We start from the raw sequence: 26,261 nt of genomic DNA on the forward strand, positions 1-26,261 counted from the left end.
AGGGTAGAACATCATACTGAAGATTTCTGAGAAAACTTTTCTGTGACATCTCTCACATTATCATCCCTCCCTTCTTACTGACAGCAAATTCCTACACACAAACAAGGGGAAAAGATATTGTCCCATGAGCTGCAAGGTGCTGCACAGTAAAATGTATGGATTTTGGCTGTGTTCATGCAAATCCTGGATTACTCAGCTGAATGAAAGCATTGAGCCTTAAGGAATTAAAAATGCTTCTTCAAAAACAAACACAACAACAAAAAAAACCACCTCAACACAGCACACCAACCAAACCATACACAAATACATGCACAGACAAACTAACTAGAACAAATTCAGTACATACAGAAAGTCTTCAGGACAAATAAGATTTTACAGCCTTCTAGTATTGTAACATTACCTCACTGCTGGGAGGACAGACAAGTATCAAGGAAGCTGCTTCTTAAAACAAGCATGTCAAGTGGTAAGGAAACAGATTTCTATATCTTTTGCAGCACAAACTTAAACAATTCTACATGCACCACATTTGTCAGTTCTCTTGGAAGACATTAGTAAGATATAGATAAGACAACAAGCAGAATTTGACAGCGCATAGAGGCAAACTCCTCTTCAGACCAGATGCCTTCTTGATGTAGGGTTCAACTGGAGTAACAAGAGTTAAAATCATTAAAAAAGCCATGGCTGGAAAGGATCTCAAGATCATTTGGTCCAACCTCTTGTTGAAAGTAGGACCTCAGATTAAAGATCTTTCACTCTGCTGAGAAATTATGATTTCCAACCATGATGACAAGATATAATCTGAGTTCTGAGCAAGAGCACAAAGGCAAAAGGTGAATCATGAGAGATACCCTGAAGAAAGGGGAAAGGAAAAAAAACCCTATTAAAAAAAAAACAAGTAAGATATCGAAACATCATACCAGGTACAAAGGCATGCAAAGAAGACACTAACAGACTATCAGAAAACAGTATTTTCAACAGAAACATTTGATAAGTAGTTATGCGATATCAGTTAAAGTAACCAAATACCTCAGATCTGTGTAGATCTAAAGGTGTGCAGACACATTCCCCATCACTCCCAAGGACAACCTTTCTGAGAGGAAAAGAAACACTCTAAAAAACTGCTATACCATATAGCTCAGAAAGCACTCCCTTCCCTTCAGTTCCTCAAAAATACAACCCAGTAACCTGGACCAAGGTGAGGAAGTGAGCAAAATGGGCATGTAAGCTGTAAATATCAACAAGTCCAGTCACTGAAGACGTTATAGACTCAGGGCTAGCTCACATGTCCATTTTTACACTGGGTAACTTCACACCAAAAACAAAAAAAACTCACAATAAAAAAAAAAACACAGTAAAAGAAAAACGCAAACACACACCACCAAACTTTAGCACAATGGAAGCTCTTTTTAATTAGCTACTCTGAATCATTAGAGTGGAAGCATTTCTTGACCATTTCAGAAACATCCTGTATATTAAAAGGGGTATGGATAACAGATACTGCAGACAACTACTTCTCAATTACCAGTAAGGCTATAAATACACTCAAGCGATGAGCTCCACAGGGGCAGAGGAAGGGGGCGATTATGAGGACAGGAATCGCAGAATCAACTATGTCGGAAAAGACTTTAAGACCATCAAGTCCAATCACTACCCCAGGACTGCCAAGTCCACCACTAAACCATGCTTGCTCCAGCTATGCTTTTTTATTTTTGACACCACTTCCAGGGACTGTGATTCCACCACTTCCCTAGGAAATGGTAAATTAGTAAAGGAAGCACAGTTACTCCCTATTCAACTCACTGACTTTACAACAAACAGTCATCAGAAGATTATGGCAACCTTTGGGCCTTGCATTAGGAAGAAGTCAACTTTCCTCTGCAGTCTTTCAAGAGCTTAGACCTTACCCAGCCTTCTAGCTGAGAGTGGCAATGCAGAAGGCTGCCTTCACAGAATCAGCAAAACCAATGGGTAGGAACTTGAAAGGATATTAAGTGCCATGTTAAGGTTCTCTAGACTGCATCTATACATACGTGTCTACGATGACAAAGAATGGGAAGAGAAAGTTCTGGCATGGAAGAGAAAAAGGAAAGAGCTAAAAATACCTTAATTTGTGATCTCATGGTTCAGAATTCGAGGAAGCTATACTGCAAATTGGCAGTTAGATTATCACTGCCTCAAACTGAAGATTCTCAAGTTCTCACAATATATTCTCAAACTGAAAATGCCTCTTTAAAGATGCACAACACTACTCACTAGAGGAATGCCCAGGTTGTTAGGACTGTGTGATTCAACGGGTTACACATGCCATGACCCCAAGCCAAAAAATAGCACCCTTACCTACTGACTTCTACCTGGTGAAAGGACTGTAAGATAGTTGTGCAAAAGATACCATAGCTTGAGAACACATCGTCAGGGGAAGTAAGAGGTCAAGTACTGTTCAAGGAAAAAGTCTAAACACATGCTATCACATGCTCCACTGTTGATAATAGTTCTGTGACAGTGGGAAGACATTCTGAGTTGCAAAAGCTGAAGAGCCTCCCCTGCTTCAAGGAGGTCAGTTGAAGTCTGAGACTGCAGAGACTTTGCTGGGCCTGATATGGAAAAGCAAACTGAAGACTTATTCTGCAACCTGGAGAAGCTTAAAACCTTGCTTCATAATGATTACCAAGACCTGGAACCCATCACTGATTTAGAAAGAAAATGGTGGATTGGTCTACACACCACAGCCAGAACCTCAGCAAATCCTTTTGGACTTTATCAAAAAATTAAATATCACACACGGCACTAATTCAAACTACAGACAAGAATAGGCACCACTGGCAGACTGCTTTATAACCAGCTACCAGTACAACTGGCTGTATAAGAACCTAAACATCTCAAGAACCAAGAGAAACCTATGCGGGGGAGGCACAAATCAGCAAAAAAAATAAAATGCACATGGGGTAAGTTACACAGCAGAATATTCCTGTTCATCTGGACAGCTTAAAGGAACCAAAAAAAACACTAATCATGATCTGGTTTGCATATGGTTATATCGGATTCAAAGTTGAGCTCAGGTGTCTCAGGTCTGTTTGTATGACCACTGTGCCCAGCTCATGGCACTCAGGAATCCATAGTTTTCAGTACTGAAGAAAGAATCACCCTTTTAGTGCACTGAGAAATTAAACCAGGACTAAAGTTTAACTGAATTCTTGAGATTTGGTTAAGGGGCCTACCTAACATTAAGACTATAAAAGCCTTTACCTCCTACACTCCTTTCCTCTGGAAGACCTGAAGCTGCAGTTTGAGAAGAAAAAGTAGTTGCATGGAATAAACAAAATACAACATTGTTTTCAGGGCATCCCCCTTCAGTTCTGCCACCACACTGTGTTTGGTTGGGGTTTTGTTACCTTTTCATGTCATTGTAACATGCTCAAACTAGTTCAGTATAAGTTTTCCATCAGTGTATGGTTTGACTTGAATTCATTAATAGAGAGAATGCTCTCTTGGTGGCAGAACACCATAATTTAATCCTTGAAGAATATATTTTCATGTTTACAACACATGTAGTTTCTTGGTCTTCAGTGCTCTGTTTTGGTTTGTTTTTTTAACCAGTCAAGCATTAAATTCTGTTGCAATACAGACAAATCTGCATCAGTTACATTTTCTCAGCACTCAAATACAAAGACTACAAAACGTCTAAAATGCAGAAACTTCTGAATTAATCTATATTCAGTAAAAGAATAATCTGAACTGGAGAGCTGCAAGTCAGCCAGTGACAGCTCAGCTTAAGAAGCAGCCCAGAAATATTTAAGCCATCTCAGTAACACAAAAGATTTGTTACACCACATAGAGAGCTAGCATACATAAACATAGCAAACATTAGCTGCAGAACACTGAACCACCTTTTGCTTCTGTTGACAGCTCCTTTTCCCTTTTAGCACAGCAATGGTAAAGGGAGGAGTGCAAAAAGGAGCAAAATTCCTCTGCCAAATCAGACCCTCTAGCAAGAGCTTGACTTCATCTCTACAAGAACTTTAAGATTACTGTTACTGACAGACGGCTAGATGAACAAATTTACACTAGGAGAGTCTCATGTAATTCTCCTAACTGCTGCTAATACAATTGTGATTCCAACTTGCTAGCAACAACAGAAATAACATTTTTTCCTTTTTTTTTAATTAAACAAAAGCAACTGGTATCTCTTCAAGGGAAAGGGCATTTTTTAGCAGCCAAATTCTAAACAAAACTCTATTTGTAGTGAATGCTACAGAGTGAATTGATGAGAGTTCTTTGTTTTAGCAGACTCCCAAAAAAGACATCACAAGCAGTACAAGTAAAAATCTCCTCTGCCCTTCCTTTTCAGCTTCACTAGAAACTTTGGTTTAGTAGGAGCCAAAATTCACTATCTGTGCAATAGTGGCTTAAGCTTTCACTAATGGCATAAAAACCAAACATGCCACCTTGGCAAGTGCAAGGAAGAACATTCTCTTCAGAAGAGGGGAACAAACTTGAATGAGGAGTTTTTCCCTTCTGTGTGACAACACAAATGAGAACAGAACTCTTCATGCAGTACACACGACTGAAACCACCATGAACAAAGACAGTAAGGTGTAGGTAGATGGTCAAATTAAGACCAAGTAAACAGGCATGGCAAAGCTGGGGGCAGGGGGGCACTTATTACCAGTGAAGAAAAAAAGTCAGTTGAGCAGTGAGTGAAAATTTTAATTTAGAAGCTCTATTTCAGTATTGGCATGCACGTGAACAGAGAAGTACCCAAAATCATCACCCACTCCAAGTCTGCCCTGCCCAATGCTTAATGCCCAGCTGCTTTTGAGCTGCATAGCTCGGTTTACTTCAACATTGTGAGTCTGAATGCAGAATCTATTGCTACAACACCAAGCCTCTTCCCCATTCTAACCCCACACACCAGATGGTGCCTTAGTTGCAGTCTGCTGTTCACCTGCATCTGGCACACGCAGCCCTTAAGTAAAATCAAAGTGCAATAGCATAAAACAAACACTGACACGGTACATACCCATGTCCTACCTGCAGAGCCTGTTAGACAATATATGCCCCACATTGCAGCCAAGTTCCTCATCAGCTTCTGCCAAGGTGTCTTACATTACAGAGAGAACTGGTGAGCTCAGTGGCTAGTAAAACACAGTTTGGCCTCTCAAAGTCTAAATCAGCAAAACCACTTTAATTAGCCACTAGAACTAAGAAAAGACTAGACCTTACAGAAGTTACTGGATTTGACAAGTACCACAGACAAACCCAAGTTTATAGGGCATTATGTAGATGTATCCTGAAAACAAGGTGGAGGGAAGAGATCGAGTCTTCGTTTTTACAATATTCAGCTTCAGCTTGAAACTAGTTTACATACAGAAATGCCCAAAGTAGAGAAGCCCAATCACTCATACTAGCATGGCTTAAAGAGAAACACTTAAAAGATAAAAACAAATTTAATAAAAATAATAAAAAAAATCCTACGTTTCCAGGGGAAGGGGAGGACACATCTATTTTCAGCTTTACTAGAACAGGTCTCAAGTTTTTGTACCTTCAGAATGTCATTTAGAAGTCTGGACAAATAAGGAGGATCTCAGGAGTTTCTCTTGGTTTTTTTAATCACTTGTATTTAGCACTGACTCAAACTGATGTCTGTTAAGGCTTCCTTTCCTACATTGTCTCAAGCAGGTTATGCTATCCTGAATGAAGTCTTCTATCCAAAAAAGGTCATAGGCCTACTGCATAACAAGATTCCTATGCCACATGATACAATCTGGAAAACGGTTTAATTGTAGCTGTTGAGGAAGAAATCCAATTAAAACAGGTTAAGTTTCCGGCTTCCTTAGCACTGGATCTGCATACAGATCTTTAACTATCACAAGGATACTGCAACACCAAACAAAGGGATTAAAACATATTTAAGGTTTCTAAACTGGGTAGGTGCTCAATTCCAAGATGCCACTGGCTCATGTGCCACAGGTACATCTTCTCAACCTAAGAAAAATTTAGACATTGACATTATTTAGACATTGATGTAGTAAGAGCAAGCTCCAATACATATACCAAATCACTGACACAGGCACAATCAAAGGTATTTACCTTGTATGAAATCACATACCAAACTACCTACCAAATATCAGTTTAAAGAAACACAAGTTCTCTGTAAAGCTGAATAAAAGGAAGTCACACCTAAAGAAGCACCTGTTAAACACTAAGGATTAATCTGTCTTTAAGCTGATCCTATCATTGATAGAATCAGAACTCCATAGTACTCAGAGCTATTCTGTCATGGTAACTACACAGAAGAACACACAATACTGGTTTCCAGAACTGCATGTCAGGAAGGCTCCAACCCTTACAGTCATGGAAGAAGCTGTCAAAAGCCTGAAGGCATTAAACTTTATGCCATACTTTGAGGAGATTGTCTACTACACACATACGCATGTTTTCAGTACTCTACAAATAAAACAAGTCTGTAAGAATGAGGCATTGTACAGGGAGATTACCAAGTATGTGATCAGTAAATGAATGCTCCCAGAACCTGAATGCAGAGCATAAGATACTGAACTTAAGCAAATCTAAGTATTAGAGGTCTTTCAACTGCTTTTTAGGATACCAGACTTAGCTTTAATTTAAACTAGACAAGAACTCACCATCACCAAACCTTAGTACTGACAAAAAAAGTGTCTACTACAAACTCCTCTCTCCCTTCCCATATGTGCAAGTACCACTAGCCTGTTCCTCACCAATGATTTTTACCTCCTCTCTCCCAGGCTACCCATACATTTTCTTTGCATAAGGAACAACTGTAACTATACACATCTTTTATAGTTCACTAGATGAACATATTTATGCTAATAAGGTACTTCTGCTCAGGGTCACAGCATGGCCCAGTTGTCCTAAAACCCTTGCTGATAGCCAATCACTTCAGATTGAAAGAAAGGCTACTTACTTCCTGGCAAGATGTTCCAATAGATGCTGCCTAAACCTGTTACCTCCCAGCTAAACTGCTGCTCCTTAATACACTGCAAGGATTCACAGACTACCAGTAATACAGAAAACTAATCAGAAGAAGAAGTTTTGCCACAGTTCCAAGATAAAGAACAAGCAGAGCTTGAAGCTTTCTACAGCTTGACCTTCGGACCAAAATTATTATTTAAGAACTAGATATTATAACAGCTGATTTGATAAGCCTTTGCTCTTGCAATTTGCTCTGTGATCCAATCAGAATACTCAAAGGTTGCCTCCCAGTACAGGTGACCTTTTATCCTACACTAATGCGTACCTATGCCTCACAAGTAAACCTACAACCTACTGCCCCCAAACAACACATACTGATTCTGGCTTTGCCTAGGATTGCAACAGAACATGACAAGGAACAGGGGAAAGGGAAAGAGTTTCTTTTAGGTGCTTCATGCGCAATCAGCAACAGTATATCCTGGAGTAAGGCTATGCATCCATCTCGCTACACTCCTGAAAGCAAATTTTTACAAACAAGAAAATAATCCCATACCATTAAGACAACAATGGAAATGGAAGTAAACTTCATTTAACTCCCATGCAGGATATCATTTTGTCTTTCTGGTGTTTGGGTTTTGTTTTTTTTTTTTTGTTTGGTTTGTTTTTTTCCCTTTAGAAAACATCCACAAGACTTTTGTGTATCTTCAGAACTATTCCAGATGTCATCCTCTTTACTATTTCTTTTAAGCCATTTCATAAAATGCATGAGTAAAAGAGACAAAACAAACAAAAGAATATTTAACTGCAAAAGGCATATTCATCATGATGCAAGACAGAACAACTCTCTTTACAACACTTTAGTAAAAACCATACAGGGAATGGAGTGGCTTCAGGGAAAGATTAAAGAAAGAATATGACGTAGACAGGCTTGTGAAGGAAGATGGAAAAGAACTGTAGGCCCATAAATGAGCAGTTTCTTCCTTCCCTCCCCTCTGTACAATATCTTACCATATTAAATGCAAAATTTAGGTACTTCAGAAAGACTGGAGCCTCTCTTAATCCTACATTTGTTTTGCTAATGAAAGATACTCAGCTAAGAGCATGCACACAAAATCACAGAATCATTAGGGCTGGAAAGGACCTTAAGATCATCTAGTTCCAACCCCCCTGCCATGGGCAGGGACACCCCACACTAAATCATATCGCCCAAGGCCTCATCCAACCTGGCCTTGAACACTGCCAGGGATGAAGCATTCACAACCTCCCTGGGAAACCTATTCCAGTGCTTCACCACCCTAACAGGAAAGAATTTCCTTCTTATATCCAATCTAAACTTCCCCTGTTTAAGTTTTAACCAGTTACCCCTTGTCCTATCACTACAGTCCCTAATGAAGAGTCCCTCTCCAGCATCCCTATAGGCCCCCTTCACATACTGGAAGGCTGCTATGAGGTCTCCATGCACCCTTCTCTTCTCTGGACTGAACAGCCCCAACTTTCTCATCCTGTCTTCATACGGGAGGTGCTCCAGTCCCCTGATCATCCTCCTGGCCCTCCTCTGGACTTGTTCCAACAGTTCCATGTCCTTTTTATGTTGAGGACACCAGAACTGCACACAATACTCCAGGTGAGGTCTCACAAGAGCAGAGTAGAGGAGCAGGATCACCTCCTTCAACCTGCTGGTCACACTCCTTTTGATGCAGCCCAGGATACGGTTCGCTTTCTGGGCTGCAAGCACACACTACCTGCTCATGTTCATTTTCTCATCAACCAACACCCCCAAGTCCTTCTTTGCAGGGCTGCTCTGAATCTCTTCTCTGCCCAACCTGTCGCTGTGCCTGGGATTGCTCCGACCCAGCTGTAGGACCTTGCACTTGGCATGGTTAAACTTCATGAGGTTGACATCAGCCCACCTCACAAGTGTGTCAAGGTCCCTCTGGATGGCATTCCTTCCCTCCAGGGTATCAACCAAACCACACAGCTTGGTGTCATCGGCAAACTTGCTGAGGGCGCACTCAATCCCACTGTCCATGTCAATGACGAAGATGTTAAACAAGACCGGTCCCAACACCGATCCCTGAGAGACACCACTCGTTACTGGTCTCCAGCTGGACATTGAGCCATTGACCACAACTCTTTGCGTGCGGCCATCCAGCCAGTTCTTTATCCACCGAGTGGTCCATCCATCAAATTGATGTCTCTCCAATTTAGAGACAAGGATGTCGTGTGGGACAGTGTCGAACGCTTTACACAAGTCCAGGTAGATGACATCAACTGCTCTACCCCTGTTCATCAGTTCTGTAGCCCCCTCATAGAAGGCCACCAAATTGGTCAGGCAGGATTTCCCCTTAGTGAAGCCATGCTGGCTGTCACCAAGCACCTTGTTGATTTTCATGTGCCTTAGCATGCCTTCCAGGAGAATCTGCTCCAAGATTTTGCCAGGCACAGAGGTGAGACTGACTGGTCTGAAATTCCCTGGGTCATCCATTTTCCCCTTCTTGAAAATGGGGGTTATATTTCCCTTTTTCCAGTCATCGGGAACTTCACCTGACTATCATGATCTCTCAAATATGATGGCCAGTGGCTTCCCAACTTCATTGACGAGCTCCTTCAGGACCTGAGGACTTGTGCACGTTCAGATTTTTGAGATGGTCTCAAACCAGTTCCTCTCCTACAGTGGGCGCAAGGTCTTCATTCTCACAGTCCCTGCATCTGCCTTTCAAGACTTGGGCGGTTTGGTCAGAGCTTTGCCAGTGAAGACTGAGGCAAAGAAGTCATTCAGAACCTCAGCCTTCTCCAAATCCTGTGTAGCCAGTTCTCCCGAGAGCTTCCTGAGGGGGCCTATGTTCTCCCTAGTCTGTTTTTCATTTGCTATGTACGTGTACAATCCCTTCCTGTTACCCTTAATACCCCTAGCCAAGTTTAATTCTAGCTGAGCCTTAGCTTTCCTAACCTGGTCCGTAGCTTCCCAGACAACATCCCTGTACTCTTCCCAGGCCACCTGTCCTTGCTTCCACTTACTATAAGCCTCTTTTTTCATTTGAATTTTCCTCAGCAGCTCCTTATCCATCCAAGGAGGTCTCCTGGCCCTCCTGCTGCACTTCCTGCTGGTTGGGATGCAACACTCCTGAGCTTGCAGCAGGTGATCCTTGAATATCAACCAACAGTCTTGGGGCCCCTCTGCCCTCTAGGGCTGTATCCCATGGAACCTTCTGAAGCAGGTTCCTGAAGAGGCCAAAGTCTGCTCTTTTGAAGTCCAGGGCAGTGAGCTTGCTGCACGCCCTTCTCACTGTCCTGAGGATCTCAAATTTGAGCATCTCGTGATCGCTGCATCCAAGGCTGCCCTGGAGCGTCACATTTCCAACGACCCCTTCCCTGTTGGTGAGCACGAGGTCAAGCACGGCACCTCTCCTTGTCGGCTCCTCTATTACTTGCAGAAGGAAGTTGTCTTCTACACAATCAAGGAACCTCCTGGATTGCTTGTGCCGCGCCCTACCGTCCTTCCAACAGATGTCAGGGTGCTTGAAGTCACCCATGAGAACAAGGGCCTGCGAGCGTGAGGCTTTTCCTGTCTGTCTATGGAGTGCTTCATCCGCAGGTTCTTCTTGATCAGGCGGTCTGTAACAGATCCCCACAGTAATGTCTCCCATAGCTATATTCCCTTTAACCCTGACCCACAAACTCTCTGTGGACTGCTCACCTGTCCCCAGACACAGTTCCATACTCTCCAGCCTATCCCTAACATAAAGGGCTACTTCCCCTCCCTGCCTGCCAGGCCTGTCTTTCCTAAAGAGCCTGTAACCTTCCATTCCAACACTCCAGTCATAGGAGCTATCCCATCATGTTTCTGCGATGCCTATTATATCATACCCCTATAGATGTGCACGCATCTCTAATTGCTCGTTTGTTCCCCATGCTACGGGCATTTGTATAGAGGCATCTGAGCCGAGCTCCAACTGAAGCCGGCTCATTGGCTGGAGCGGCTGGAATATCTCTGCATTGCTCCAAGCATTTATTATAGGTTCTGGCAACTGACTGGGTGTGTTGGAATGGAATGATGCCCTCCTCCCCCAACACATCTAGTTTAATGACTCCTTGACCAGTCTGGCAAGCCTCCTACCAAAACTGCTCTTTCCCTTCTTTATCAGGCCAGCTCCACCAGCCCCCACTAGACCTGGCCTACAAGCTTGGGTCCCGTGTTCAAGACACCCAAACCCCTGACTATGACACCACCCTTTTAACCATTTATTAACCTGGCTAATCCTCCTAGCTTTTTTTAGGTCCTCCCCTGTATCCTGGAGAATTGATGAAAAGACCACCTGAGCTCCAGAGCCCCTAACCACCTCCCCCAGGGCTCTGTAGTCTTTATGTTCCCCAATCTACTACTATCCATATCCCTAGCACCCACATGTATCACCAGGAGTGGGTAATAGTCCGTGGGACTTACTAGAGCAGGCAGCCTCTCTGCCAAATCCCTGATCTGTGTCCCCGGTAGGCAACACACCTCCCTTGAGACGGGGTCTGGACAGCAGACAAGTGTTTCTGTCCCTTTCAGTGTAGGGTCCCCTACTACTATGACCCACCGCTTTTTCCTAGCGGCACCAGTAGAGATCTTTAGCAGTGTATCGGCCAGCTGTTTCTGGCTCAAGTGTGCTTCCTCATTAGCCCCCTGTAGGACAGCAAAGCGGTTCTGCGTGGGGACAGGGGATTTAGGGGGAAGCCCCTTGCTTTTGGTTGTCCTTTTCCTTCTTTTTTGTTGGTTTTTTTTGTCACTAATTCCCAGCTTCCCAGGTTAACGGCCTCCTTCTTTCCTTCATGAGGTAGAGGTGAAGCTCTGCACTGCAGCCTCCCCTCTCGTCGGCTCTCTCTGGGTGCCTACGCTGCCCACCGCCGGGGCAGACAGAGCAGAGCTCCCAGACCGGGCCCTCATCATATGAGGAGCGCTCACCATCCCGCCCGCCTGCCCGCGCAAACTGCATCAACGCTCTACCCGGTCTCTCGCCCTCCCTGGGGCAGGTTTTTAACCAGTCAGGGCTGGTGCCGCTGCTTCAGGCTCCCCCCCGTGTGAGTCAGCTGCTCGCTCTCGTCAGCTGAGCTTCCGGCTCCCGGGCAGGTCCTGTCGAGGACTTGAGGCTCCCTCGGTGGCTCTTGTCGCTCTGAGTTGAGGCTCCTGGACGCTGATCTCCCCCCGCTCCGGTGTTGAAGGCATCCTCTCTCGAGCTACTCACCTCAGCAATTGACCCCTCACCTCAGCAACTGACCCAATCTCCATCCCACATAGGATTAATGAGCAATGAAGTGTTTGAGTAGTATCTTTACTATTTCTACTTCCTCACATCAGGTCTTTGACATCTTTTCTCCCATAAATTATTTCCTAGCACCTCGAACCTCCATCAGCTACAAAAAATGCCAAATTAATTGTACTAACTTTGGGTCTTTCTTCTATGCTTTTCAATCTTTATTTGTATGTTTTCTTTGTATTTAAAGGCTCCTCTGGCAGAACAGTTTGGGGACAGATACTGTGTACTGCAATTTGAAAACAGCCTGATCTGTCCCGCAATTTCCTCCACAGATCTCAATGGTAATGAAACCGCTGCTCACCAAACTGGCACTATTAAGAAATAGCTTCAACTATTTCCTATCAAATGTCTATTTTGACTAATTAGAAAGTAGAGAGTACAAAGCTTCTAACACGGGACTTTTAAATGAACAGTCTCACCCTACCAAGTACAGCATGTGCCAGTGGCATACACTAATATAAAAATATTTATTATATTGAAGCTGCATGATGAGAGTCTACACATTTCAGTGGTGCTTTTTTTCACTTTCAAGAAGAACATTCTGGATGCAGTATAGTAGTGTGCATTTCATAATGGATACTTTCCTAATTTAAAAGTCAGCATAAATATTCTGCACATATTCAAGTATGACAGACATTGAGCCAAACACTTTTTTTTTTTAATAACTCCATTAACTCTAAGCTTAATAGCGATTACACTTCCTTTTACTCTTCGACAGGATTTAACTTACACTACAGTTACACTGCAGACTAAGGACAGAAAACCTGAACAAGACAGACTTGGAGGCATTAGAGCTATTAGCCTGCACTACAGTTTTTCATCTGAACTCCACCCTATCTTTCAAAGGGTGCCACAACACTGATGTATGCTAAAAAAACAGCTACATTTCTCGAGAGACTTCCTAGCGAGTGTGGTCATCTAAATAAATTAGAAAGGAAATTTAGGTCCTCTAATCCATAAACTAAGTAGAAATATTGTGTACTTCATAGTAGTTGGAAGCTACCTTCTATAAATATTTATCCAAAGTTCCTACCTTTGAGTAGGTCATTATTTCAAATCCCTCTACTTACACAAAAACCTCAGAAAGTACAGGAATAGAGTACAATTTTAGTTTTACTCTAATGCCTGGGCAGATCATTTTTGCTTAAGAAGTCAGCACACTGAACATCAGGAGTTAGTAAAAAAAAAAAAACAGATTGCACCCGTACAAGTTCATACAGACAATTTAAAACCAGATACTTTAAGCTACCACCATCACCAGTAAAAGCCTTCAAATTCTGCTGAAGCAACCAGAAATTACATCAGCTTCTCCACCACAAATGATATTCTCATCTATGCAAGCATAAAGAACAAAGCAGCTTAGATGATAGCCAGCCAGTCACAAATATGTATTTTTAAATTATTCCCACCTCAAAGATGGGCCACCAACCTTCCCAGCCACAGAGCAAACACGCCAAAAGTACACACAACTCTAGTTTGTAGCCATAACCTGGAATCCTGTTAAGTAATGACAAACTAACTTGATTCTGGATGCACCTTAACTAAACTGAGACATTTAATTCACTATATCCTGCTATAGATTGAGCTTCGGCTTCTAGCTGGCACAGGTCTGGATTTCCACAGGTTACCTTCTTATTTTGATATTGTCAACAGAAAGACCAAGCCCTTCTGAAGTAAGCTTTTTAAACAAGTTAAATAATATACATAAAGCAAAGGTAGTGGCTTACAAGCCCCAATTCAGCTATGTTTCACACAAACTATCTGAAAATCAGAGGAAATACAGTAGTTTCTCATCTTTTGTACTTGTCACACTCTTGTTTCTGAACAGCTTTCATGATTCAATGGGCACAAAACTCCAGGTCCTTAAATTTCCTTGCCTGAGCTGCTCTAAGCTTAAGCAGCAGGTTAACATCTTTAGAACACCTTCATTTAAGAGAACTAAGCACAGAGATCCCCATGGGAGCAACTACCTTTCATGGTATAGCTACAACATTCATGACAATACAGCTAGAGTCAGTGGTATAAAAACCTTCTATATACTTGTGAGCTTTGTTTTTTCTCCTCCTGTTAGCCTTTAGCTAGCAACTAGATATTTGGCACTAAAAGCCTGGCATTTAAACTACTCCAATCTAAAATGACCCCAAAACACAGTAAGGAACCACTGTCCTTCTGCTTTACAAAAAAAAAAAAACCAAACAATTAAAAAACAAACTACTATTTAAAAAAGAGATCCCATTAGTGTTGACAGCATTTCCAGGAATATGTCCTTTCCTGACAAACTAATATTAAAGATTGGTTCTTTCAAACACTTCTCACAGGACAGACTACTTTCTTTCACCATGTCAGTAGTGCCATGAAATTGTATTTATTTACTTTATGAACTTCTGTAGATAGATATTCTCACTGAACTGGAGTTTCACAAAAGAACTCAAGTACTCTTTGGCGAGGACTATTAAATTACAGCCTTCTACCTGTCAGTTTCAAAGCTGTGCTACAGCAAACAGCTACAGCAAGAATATTTTTGTCTAAAACACTTCTATTTTTTAGACATAGCTGGACTTAAAACATACACAGATACAGTGAATGTGCAATCAGAGGCCCAGTGTTGAGAAAAATGGTTGGAAATGACAGTTCTGTAAGCTATGGGCACTTAACCCCTATACATTTGTAACACCTGAAGACAGGCAGTATTAAACTTGGAATTAAATCTTGAAATCGTCATTCAGTAAACAACAGAACATCAGTACAGGACAGCAAAACTAGACACTTGGTACTATTTCCAGGCTTACAGAAGAGACGGCATTCATTATTTTGTTTCTGTTTTGTTAAATCCAAAACTACTTAAACAACCAACTTCTGTTAAGTAGCATTCAAATAGAATACATCATTGTATGAGTGTAGCAGAAAGTATTCATAATGATAAACACACTGTTACCCATAGAAGGAAACTATGAAATTTACTGTTGTTAGAGCTTTATTGTTTATTACAGCATTGATTATTTCAATATAACTACACAGGTAATATGGTTACCTAAAGCCAGAGCTGTTCCCTCAAAATTCCCTTTTTTTTTTCCCAAAACTATCAAAACTTGCAAGTTACCTTTTCTCTCCTCCTTCCCTCTCCCAACATAAAAAATATGCATTCAAAATACAGAACAGTGAATTATTCCAATAAGACACTTGCAATGCTATAAAGTACAATAATACCAAGCATCATGGAAATCCTATCCCTCAGCACTAAATCCAAGTTTTACTATAAGCCAAGCTTGTGAGCTGACATAAGCATTAGTCACTACGTGCTCCAGTTACTCACAGAATGATACTGGATGGGAAAAGAGTGGGGGAAGGGTGGAGTGAGGGGGAGTGGAAAAGGAACCAATGCTCATGTAGATGTACCATTACAGAGTAAATAAGAACTCTCCAGTGCTTTTGTACAAAAAGCATTTATCTGGAATACTCTACCCCATCACAGTTGGCCTTGGTCAAGAGAGATGAATTCCAGTTGAAAGTACGTAAGAGTGCTCTCACAGGAGGTGACTAACAAAACCTGTATTATTTAGCCTGGCAACAAGGTTATAAATGCTTTAAGTGCCAATGATAAAATACCAAGAAAAGTACTTCAAATAAGAGGATAGCATTGATACAGTTAGCAGGCAAAACAGTTATGACAAACTTTCAGGCTGGAAATTAGATGATCCCAAATTTCAAGAAACAACATGCTGAAAAAAATCTCTCAGGAGGACTGCAGAATCAAAACACAAGTATGAGACTAAAACCAAAGCACTTAGTTCCTTTTTAGACAGCTGCAAGTTAGATATATCAAGGGATATACCAACAACATTAACAAGATTACACTTTTGAAATTATAAGGTCTTACTAATCTTATTCCTAGACAGTAGTTCTTCACTGTCCTCACAGAGAACTGACAAATAACAAGTTCTGTTGTTCTACTCGGCCAGTCACAGAGATGAGATGCTCACGACTGAGACACTTGGGTATCAAAAGTATTTTGAAGGCTCAGCTCCTAGAAAAAGCTAGTACATCCACTTTGTTCTTTTTGAAAAGGGAGTAACCAGAACACCATTCTTATTATCATAACACCCATTCTTTCTCAGAATGGTAAACTCAGAGAAAACACTGCAAAGAAGCAAACCAGTATTATCTGCAGTTTGTTAAACTGTTCTTATCCTGTCCCATGGTACCTACCACTGAAACTTTACTGTGACTAAGGAAACAAAACTTGTCCCCACACATTCTGCTGAGGAGGAGGGGTGGAGGCAGAAGATAGCTCTCCTCAAAGCAAGTTATTGCAATACGCAGTTGAGTTCTAGGATTTAAAAATAAAAAAACCACAAACCACACACCACTCTTTTGGACAGCGTTATTCCATGCAGAGGTTGTTTATCCAGCTTGATCCTTCTATTGCTGTGTCACTCTGTCCATATGTTCATGTTTGATATCTCACAAGGCGGAGGGGGGGGGGGGGGGGGGAAGGGAGGGATATGCCAGAGTTAATACATTCAGGAAACCAAACCAGTTACGCGATTTTTTTTTTTTTTAAATAGCTCCATGTAGAACTAGCGAACAAAATACAGGAACTCTACAAAAGTACAACACCGAGATTCTATAATTGAGTTATTAACAACTTTCAAAGATTGATTACAGAACATAGAAAGTCAAAATACTACTCTATGTTGTCAGGTCAACTAATAATATCACCTGCTATCGTTTTGATGTACCATCTTACCGAGCAGACTTTCCAAACAGCCCAACATAACTTTTGTCAAATAAAAAAACACTGAAAATCTAAAAAAACTCTAAGGAAGAAACCACTTCCTACCTGAAGATTTACAGCTTTTAGAAGCAAACACATAAGCAATTTTGTGATGCACAGCAGCCTACTACTTGGCTTACTTTTGATTAAGTTTTTAAAATGCTCCCACACCACTAAAAAGAAAAAATAAATAAAACAATGAATTTAACTGCATTAGTAGTACAAGTGAGACCTAAGCTGCCTTGAAATGGCAACAATGAAACAGACCACAAACAGAAGTAACAGTACTTTAGAACAGACGGCTGAAGAACAGGTTGAAGGATTTGACAAAGTATTTCTGGTGACACTACAGCTGTTGACAGCAGGAAGCACAGTTAGAATTTAAATGCGAGATCTCAATCCAACAGAGATCTGTCAGATAGAAACTCAGACTTCATCTGAACATTATGTAAAAGAGTTTTGTAAAACAGATGATAGAACTACATCACATTTTTTCTACTGACATAAATTACCCAACAGGAATCTATTTAAAACCGCAATAATAGTTTTTGCAGGTTTTGACTAAGTCTGTGACAGAGGAAAAAGCCTGATGCTCCCAGGGAATTTACTTTACTCTAGACAACCTCTGGGAGCAATGAAGTATAGCAAGAAGTATGTTCATTGCTTTATAAAGTGACAGATTGAGATTACTTTGAATGCCACTTCAGTGAAGTCTCATAGGCAACTTTATATTTACTTTAAGTGTGCTCTCAAAACTTAACTCATCACTACATTTGTATTTACCTCAAGTTTCCAAATACAGTTCTCAGGATCTATCTTACTTGAGCTCCTCTGCATACAGCACAGTTAAATCAAAATCTTCAGTGCCCTTTCTGTTCTGACTCCAGTTCAGTTTTAGCAGTATTTCATAAACCCCTAAACTACTAAGGAAAAAAAAAATCTTTAACACTGTGACCATAGTGCTCAAGAATCTAAACATTAGTGGAAGGCACCTGAGTTTGGATATAAGGAGGAAGTTCATTACTGTAAGGGTGGTGAGGCACTGGAATGGGTTTCCCAAGGAAGTTGTGAAGGCTCCATCCCTGACAGTGTTCGAGGCCACACTGGACAGAGCCCTGGGTGACATGGTTTAGTGTGAGGTGTTCCTGCCCATGGCAGGAGGGTTGGAACTAGATGATCTTAAGGTCTTTTCCAACCCTAACTATTCTATGATTCAAGCAGTACTGTTTCTTCACACACTAAATTCCACAAAATCCATCTTTCCTCTTCACAGTTAACCTGAAGAATGCTCAGTTTCCACTCTCACTATGAAGTACTTCAACATGCATATTGAGGCGTGCAACGGCATTTCTCTTAACAATGCTTCTTCCAATTGTAGTTACAAAGCTCTGATGAAAGTTTTCAGCTGGAGCCCTGTTGACAGTCTAGTATAAAACACAGCTACATTCAGTTGCAAGACTACAAACATGCAGCAGAACTGTATCAACTTAAAAGCTGTCATATAAGAAATTTGAAGAAAGCATATTTGCTATGTTTATTTTTGACATAGAAACACATCTGTTCTTCTGCCAAGCTTTTTGTAATTGAGTGTGGGAATGAAGCTTCTTTAATCCATAATTTTATGGCATAACGCAGGTCTTAATTTTTATTAACAGTGTTTTATTGCAGAAAGTTATCCACTAAATAAATCAGACAGAATAGTATCAGAGTAATATGTGGCAGCATGTACTGTTATTACATAAACACGAAAAACACTGTTGGACAGACCAAGCACAACTTTTTAACCCTTGGAATCCTGGCTTAAAGTCTGCCATAATTATGCTGTTTCCATCACTGTCCAAGGTTCAGTTGAAATGGCATTTTCTCCAAAAGTTTTTTTACTAACTTCAACTGAAGTTGCATTTTTACATATACCGACAGTGTTCTTGCACTTTCCATTACTTGAACTCATTTATTTTGATTACTGGTATTACCTTAAAGATATGAAGCCTAGCTACAAGAGCTTCTTCTCAGTTGCTATTCACCCAGGCTTAATTCACACAGACTATGACTGTCTGAGTGCCCTAATTCAAGTTATCGATTTCCCACCTTCCCCTAATCCTTAGGATGGATGAATTCATCAAGCTATTATACCTGAAACAACTGCAAAAGTCAAAACACATGAAGTTTTGAAGAGAAATTACAGCTCCCAGTCAGTTACTTTATTAAAACTGAGTATATCCTCAAAATAAAGAGGAAGAAAACATTCAGTCTCTAATGAAGGCAGAGTTCCAAGTCCACATTCAGATTACAGCCTATTAATATGCACATTCAGTTACTTTCTTCATTAGTTCTCTTTAAATGCATAGCCACATCTCACCCGTGATCAGAGGGTTCAGTTACACAGCACACACCTTCCAGGAAGGGATACTTTCTATACTAAATAAACTAATTTCATAACGGATTTGACATTAGAAGACACAGAACATTATTAACATGGATAAGACGTCTATTTTTGGATAAGATGATTTTTTTAAGATGTGGTTAACATCAGGGCTAGAAGATGACATCTACCACAGATTCATAACCCACAAAGATATATAAAACAGCTTCTTTCTCACTAACTCCAGAAGTTACAGCAAGCATCAAGGACATTGAATTAAAGTTCTCTTATAGTTGGTGGTGGGCCACATGTGTGCAGTTTTTCTCTTCTTTTGAAGGGGGCGAAGAGGAGAGAGAAGGGGTATGGAGAATGTTGAAGTCCACCATCACCAGTGGTATAATGCATTGTTTAGATCTTTCTTTTTCTGGTGCCTCAACTCATTCATATTGCTCCTAAACAAAAATTATTTAAGAGTGGTCTTTTGACTTCCATATTAATTTACCTGTACTTCTACTTTTACACGTAAGCAGTCCTGGACCAAGGCAGGATGTACAGAACAGACTTTTAAGCACATAAGCCCCTGCATTACAAAGAGATAATTTCATCTACTCAAGAGTGGGTAAGACAAAGCACAACAAGCTCGTAGGAAGGCAAAAAAGGCAGAAGTTAGACATGGAGAAATATGACGGAGAACAAGACAGCACGCATGCTTTCTAAAGGCAACAACAGCATAAGACAGGACCTAGTTATCTTGGAAAGTATGTACCAGATGACCTGTGACAGTTTGTCCCAGGCTCTTTTTCCTAATGGTTTTGCCTTTAGCAGCTATCCCTAAAAATTCTTCATTGCGGTTATTCTCTGCATTAATAACAATTGATATTAACCATGCTTTACACATACATGTCAGTCACAAATATGAAGGAGATGCACATTGCTGATATTGAGCCTAATGCCCTTTTCACTACTTAACAATCTTCCGGAAGTTTAACAACTTTGTCCCCAAATAACACCTACATCAGAAAACAAACATATCTGTAGTCTTTCATTTCCACCTTTACAACAGTCTAGCAAGTAGTTGCCCTTCTTTACGCTAAGTTTATTTATCTGGATGTTATGCAATAAAAGAAGGCTTGTCAGTAACAAGTTGCTCTGAAAGCAGAATAAACATGAAACGTGTCTTTTCTGTCTGATCTTAAAGAAGCCTTCTTGTTCAACAAGTACCAGGGACCTCAGCTTCCATTTTGAAACCAAATTGCTCTCTATAACTCCAGGTTCACATTCCAAGAGATGACTCAGAACCTTTCATACCTTTTAAGAAGGTCAAATCTTTGCAGTTCAGCATGCACACTTTATTGTGGACACCATCAAAAAGCAGACCAATCCATCCAGAACAGTGAATTCCCCCAGCTTCTTGAGACAGCATTGTACTGCTACACATTGTAGAATCCTTCCAGTTTCCTCTCCATACACACCCACATACCTTTTCAGGTTTGTTGTTGCCTTTTTTTTGGTGGTGGTGGTTTTGTTTTGGGGTTCTTTTTTTGGTTTTGGGTGGGTTTTTTGTTGGTTTGGGTTTTGGTTTTCTTCCTTTCTTATCACTCAAGCAGATGGAGCTGTTTTATCAGTTCAGTGAGCAATGAAAAACTATTTAAGAGTAGATAAAGTCAAGTAGTGAAGGGGTCACATGACCTCCAGGGTCCTTTCTAAACCAGCTTACTCTATGAATCACAATAACAATGGCTTTTTTTAAGTAACTGAAGGCAACTATGGCTTGAACACCATTGCTAGTACTTCTCAAACTTACTCAGTATTGAAGTCCAGTATTAGATCATTGTGATTAACACTTCTGATATACACCTAACTTTTTCAGTTTTCCAATATAAAAGTCTTCACTTCAAAAGTTGGTTATCTACTGCTGTTATACATGGCAGTTCTCTACCATATTTGTACTGAGTGTGCTCATGAATCAAGTAAGACTGGCAACAGTCAGTATATTGCAAGACAAGCCTTACTGTAAACAGTGAGAATAAACAGAGTGGTTATATGTGTGCTTGAACCCTGGCTGCCAGACAGAATTGAAAGAGAGTAAGACTGAGTATTTACACAGTTTCTACCAACTTGATGAAAAACATTTTATCATGTGGCAGGATTAGGAGAACAATTGCTCCTCAAAACTAACCTTCACACTGAAGCAACCATCACTGGTATCTGAAAGCATGCAGTGAGAAGCTAGCTGACTTACCACTATCTTTCACTGACTGTATGCTTGATACCATGTGTAGCTAGGAATTTTTTATTTACAGAAATTAATTCATGTTTTAAACTTAATCATAAAAAAAACAAGACACCCTGTAACAAGCAGCTACACATAAGCTTTTGCCATGCTTGATAACCAGTAAGAAGTCTGAAAATAGGTTTGCTTCTTAAGAAACACATTCTTTTCCTCCTGCTATTTCTTCTAATTACATAAAGTTAATATGACTTAGTTTTGCAGTTATCAACCTCATGTTCTGAATTAAATATTCACTATGAAAACACTCTGCAAGGAGTTTATTCATATACTGCTGTAAAACTGCTATGATACTATATATAGATTAAAATATTAAGAGCAGTTTCAAAGTATTACTTCTTCAAAAGAAAAAAAAAAAAACACAAAACACCTCACTGACTCAAAGGTAATCTGTTGCCCTACCAAAAATTCAGATGTACTTCTTTCTTCAGTCAGTACTGAATGGGGCAGTGACAGCTTTATGAAAAGTTTCCACTATTAGGAGTGTCACAGAGTCCACAAAGTGCTTTATAGAGAATGTTATTAATTTGACAGGTGATAAACAAGACACAGATGATCGAACAGGGCAATGGGAGATCCCAGAAACATTCGGCTTTCTTTTTGACAACGTGATAGTACACCATGTTGTACAACTTCAGGATTTGATTGTACTTTGTCAAAATAATTTAGTCTCAGTGTGACAGAAGACAGACCTGTGATCAGAAGTGTTCTACATGATGCTTACTAATTAGCTTGTTAGAAAATACAGCATGGCCTATAAGATTAACACAGACAGTTCCGAGATTTGCTTATGCTGCAAATTAAGAATAAACATGTAGGTTAGTCAAACAATAACTTTCCTACTCATGCTTCAGTTTCATTGCTTAGGAACAAAAGGAATTCAGTCAGGTTATCCTCCTGAATTGTCTCTAAGTAACTGTACTTATCAGCGATGCAAAGACACACAAAAATTCATCTCTTTTTTCATTACATTAAAGTCAACTGCATTACATTTTTGCTAAGCAGCTACAGAAGGAATACAGTCTTTGTTGCCTGTAGCTTTGAGCCTCAAGTTTACAAATGGTTTATTAGAACAAGTTTTGATCATAATTTTCCTATAATATTTACATTCTGAGTTTGAATAGAGTCAAAAAGCAATATAAAATAGGAAACACTAAAAATTAATTTGTGCATCATTCCCAGTTGAGAATGACAGTTCTGATTATTCGTTTACTGGGAAGATACAGGTTGTTTCCCTAATGGTCACTTTGGCCTAAAGAACTTTTGCAACACATCAAAAGACTCCATTTTCATAAGCCTCTTACTCAACAGGTCGGCACTCCTACTGAATTAGATTTGCTATATTAGTAAGTAGTAATGTCACACTGTGGGTGACCTACAATTTTTCTACTAACAGCTAAGACCTGGTTAGGCTTCTACCTATGAAGCCATCTGGAGACTGAAGAACATTCAAAATTAAAAGTTACCAATTCAAGCTTAGTATTCCCAATTTTTTTAGACATCCTCAGAGAGAGCAGCAGGGGAGAACCCCACACATTACCTGTAATTCTAACACAGTCACCAGATACACCAAACAGCAAAAACTAAAAATACCCTTCCATTTTAAGATCAAAACCAGTGTATATGCAGAGCCAAGCCATTCATAATCAGCTACATTTTACAAATTTAGAAACTATTACAAATTTAAAACACATGCCTGAAAACCTGAAGTATTTACAGTATTTACTCACCAAAACAGCTTTTAAACATCTTAGTTTAAATACAACATTGTTAAAACTATTACCTTCAAGAACTGAAATACTAATATTTTCACAAATATATTTCATTCCTATCAATACTTAGTAAATAAGCTACCAAACAATAGAAAGGTACATATAGCTATTTTTTTCAAATACTTCTTCCATGTTAGTTATGCATATTTTTAAATGTAGAAAAAAAATGTTAAAACTTCTATCTTAATGAAAAAAAATTAAAAATTCAGAAGTCTGAGCAGAAATCAAATACCAAAAGCCAGCCCTATACAATCAGAAATCTAGACTTGGTGGGGGTGAGAGAGGAGAGAACTGGAGAGAATATACCAGAGATAAACACAAGTAATCACAGCAATTCTTGCTTTTAGGATCTTACAAATTAAGTATACCTTCAGTGACAGTTCCCTACACAAAGCTTGTGAAATTAATTTAAGTGTTCAGAATTCCTCTTCTCATTACAAAGGATGTACTTCATATTTGTCAGGTGGTAACTACTCAACTCCTCTTTCTGACTGCCTTTAAAGCACCAGGAAACTCAAATTCATAATACACACAATACATAAACTGTGGAAGTTACCCTGTTTGAGTAAAGTTTTGTGTTACTGTGTTAGAACTTCTGGATCAATATTATTTTTGCTGAACAAGGCAGGAATTTAAAAAAAAATCTTTTGGAAAAAAATAAAAATTATTGGATTGCTACACATCATAAAAACGCCCTCCAAACAAACCACACACACTCTAAAAATGTTCCCGAGTTGCATGCCAGACTTACAGAATAAATTTAGGCCAGTACCAAGCACTCATTTCTTCCCCATGTGTAAATGCGACACAATCAGGCCTCACATGCAGGCCTCTCTCTCCAATACAGGCAGGACCTTTGTTCGATACGTCGATGTTTTTCCCCCAAAGCCCTTGACATAACTTTCCATTCTTTCCCCTATTATTTTCCGGTTCACAGTCTAGACTTTCGGACTCCCGTTCTGTGAAAACCCCTGGCTGTCGAGAAAGCCAGTGCACTCGGAAGGGGGGGGGAAGGGGGAACAATAAAAAAGTTGAACAGCAGGAAGACAGGCCTACAGGTCTCGCGAAAGCCCCGGTATCGGTTTGTTTCCTAGCCCCAGAGAACCAGAGCATTTACCAGGAGGCGGCTGGCGTCGGTACTAACGGTACCTCAAAACTTCTCGCGCTCCCCAGCCCCCCGGGGAAGGGGGAAGGAGGAAGAGCCAGGCAGGAAAGGGAGAACCCAGCGTTTGATCAGCCTCCAAGTACGACGCATTATGCAAGCAAACGCGAGGACCAGGCAACTTGCTTTTTGACGAAAAGCAACAAAAACATCAGTTCTTAAACGTTAACGGCGAAACCAACCCCTTTCGTGGGCAGCCGACACTAACTCCGACCCCACAGGCGCCTCCATTCTCTTCCCACCTTCTTCCTCCGCCTCCCCACCACCACCACCACAAGCTTGTGAAATATGGACGTCGGCCGATTATTTGGCATTTTTATCGAGCTGGGCAGGGGGGAAGGAAAGAGAAGTTGCTATTTATTTTTCTTCCTTTAAGATGTTCAATAGCTCCTTCGCGACCCCCCCCCCCCAAAAAAAAAAAAAAAAAAGCCATTAGGGAAAAGGGGGCCAAGCGGAGTGGGGGAGAGAGAAGACGGGGAAGGGCATACAAATCGGTACGGCAGTATCAACATCGACACTGCCCTTTTGTATCAGCAGCTACACAGGGCTTCGAACGGGGAGGCCGCGCTCCCCCCACCGCCAGGCAGACCAAGCGAGGCGAGGCGATGCGGTGCGCAGCGAAACGGGATGTCCCTCGAACGGGCCCCGGTGACTGCCTGGCCATTTTGTCAGCACCATTTCCACCCCTTCCCTCCTCCGCGAGGGCTCTCTCCCCTCGCCCCATTACACACCCCAGGCCCCACACACACACACTCACCAGCGCGACGTTGTGTCGTCCCCGTCTCCCTCCCGCCTCCCCATCCGCAACAATGCTCCGGGATGGCGCTACTCCCCTCCCCCTGCCCCGGGCCGCCAGGAAGGGCAGCTCGGCTAACGCCGGGGATGACACAACAGGCCCGGCCCGGAGGCTGCCGAGGAACCAAGCACCGCACTACACCACCCCCACAACGCCCCCTGAAACAGCAGACGGGCCCCGGGTACCTAGTTTGTCCCGATACGGCCTCCGCACACTCGCTGTGCCGTGCCTCCCCTCCTCCCGGCAGCAACCGCCTCTCTTCCCTTCAATTATCAGCTGAAGCCGAAGCACCGAGCAGCGCCGCCTCCGCCGCCGAACCCCTTCCAACAGCGCGAGGGGGAGGCTAGGGGACTACTTTTTCCCAGCGCTGGGGCCCCACCGGGGCCCGAGAGCCCTCTGACCCGGCAGGCGGTCCAACCCCAGCTGCCACCCCCCACGTAGCCCCCACTGCGGCCGCGTGCGAGCCCCGATCCCTGCGTCCGGCGGAGTCGGTGCCCAGCGGTCAGTATCCCTCCGCCGGGGTCGTCACCCCTGGGTCCGCGCGTGTGCCTCCCCTCGGGTGAGGGCGGGGGGCGAAAGTAGAGGGCGGAGCCGGTGGCGGAGCGAGGCTCTGCCGGTGGCGGGGCCGAAGACCCTGCCAGGCCACCACGATAACACCGGCCCTGCGCCTTTAAGAGGGGGCTGGGCTCCCGGTGACCCCGCGTGATGTCCGCCTCTTCCTGGTTGCTATAGATACCGCTTTCCAGCGTCCAAAAATGGCGTCGATGCTAAGAGAGGAAGTGCTCGGGACGCGCGGACAGGCCCCAGTCCTCTCATCAAGTCGTTCGTCATCTGTATTGGGCTGGTGGGGAGCGTTCTCT

At 41.7% G+C, this 26,261-nt stretch overlaps 1 protein-coding gene across 15 annotated transcripts in view; it reads right to left on the minus strand.

Annotated features, from left to right (window-relative positions):
- The window catches only part of TRIP12 (thyroid hormone receptor interactor 12), an 83,003-nt gene extending 57,204 nt beyond the window's left edge, over positions 1-25,799 (minus strand). For 5 of the 15 annotated variants that reach the window (XM_057417103.1, XM_057417102.1, XM_057417100.1 and 2 more), the window contains exon 1: positions 25,587-25,795. The gene's annotated coding sequence lies outside the window, so the exon portion shown is untranslated. Of the gene's footprint in view, positions 1-16,451; positions 16,572-16,602; positions 16,706-17,802; positions 17,825-20,689; positions 20,809-25,586 lie in introns of those variants that run through there. The other 10 variants (XM_057417098.1, XM_057417101.1, XM_057417105.1 and 7 more) reach the window with 8 other exon arrangements.
- Between the last annotated feature and the right edge of the window lie 462 nt (positions 25,800-26,261).

This window comes from Pezoporus wallicus, unplaced genomic scaffold (genome assembly GCF_028554395.1).
Source record: "Pezoporus wallicus isolate ANWC-B61680 ecotype Strahan unplaced genomic scaffold, APGP_CSIRO_Pwel_v1 contig_360, whole genome shotgun sequence".
NCBI lineage: Eukaryota > Metazoa > Chordata > Aves > Psittaciformes > Psittacidae > Pezoporus > Pezoporus wallicus.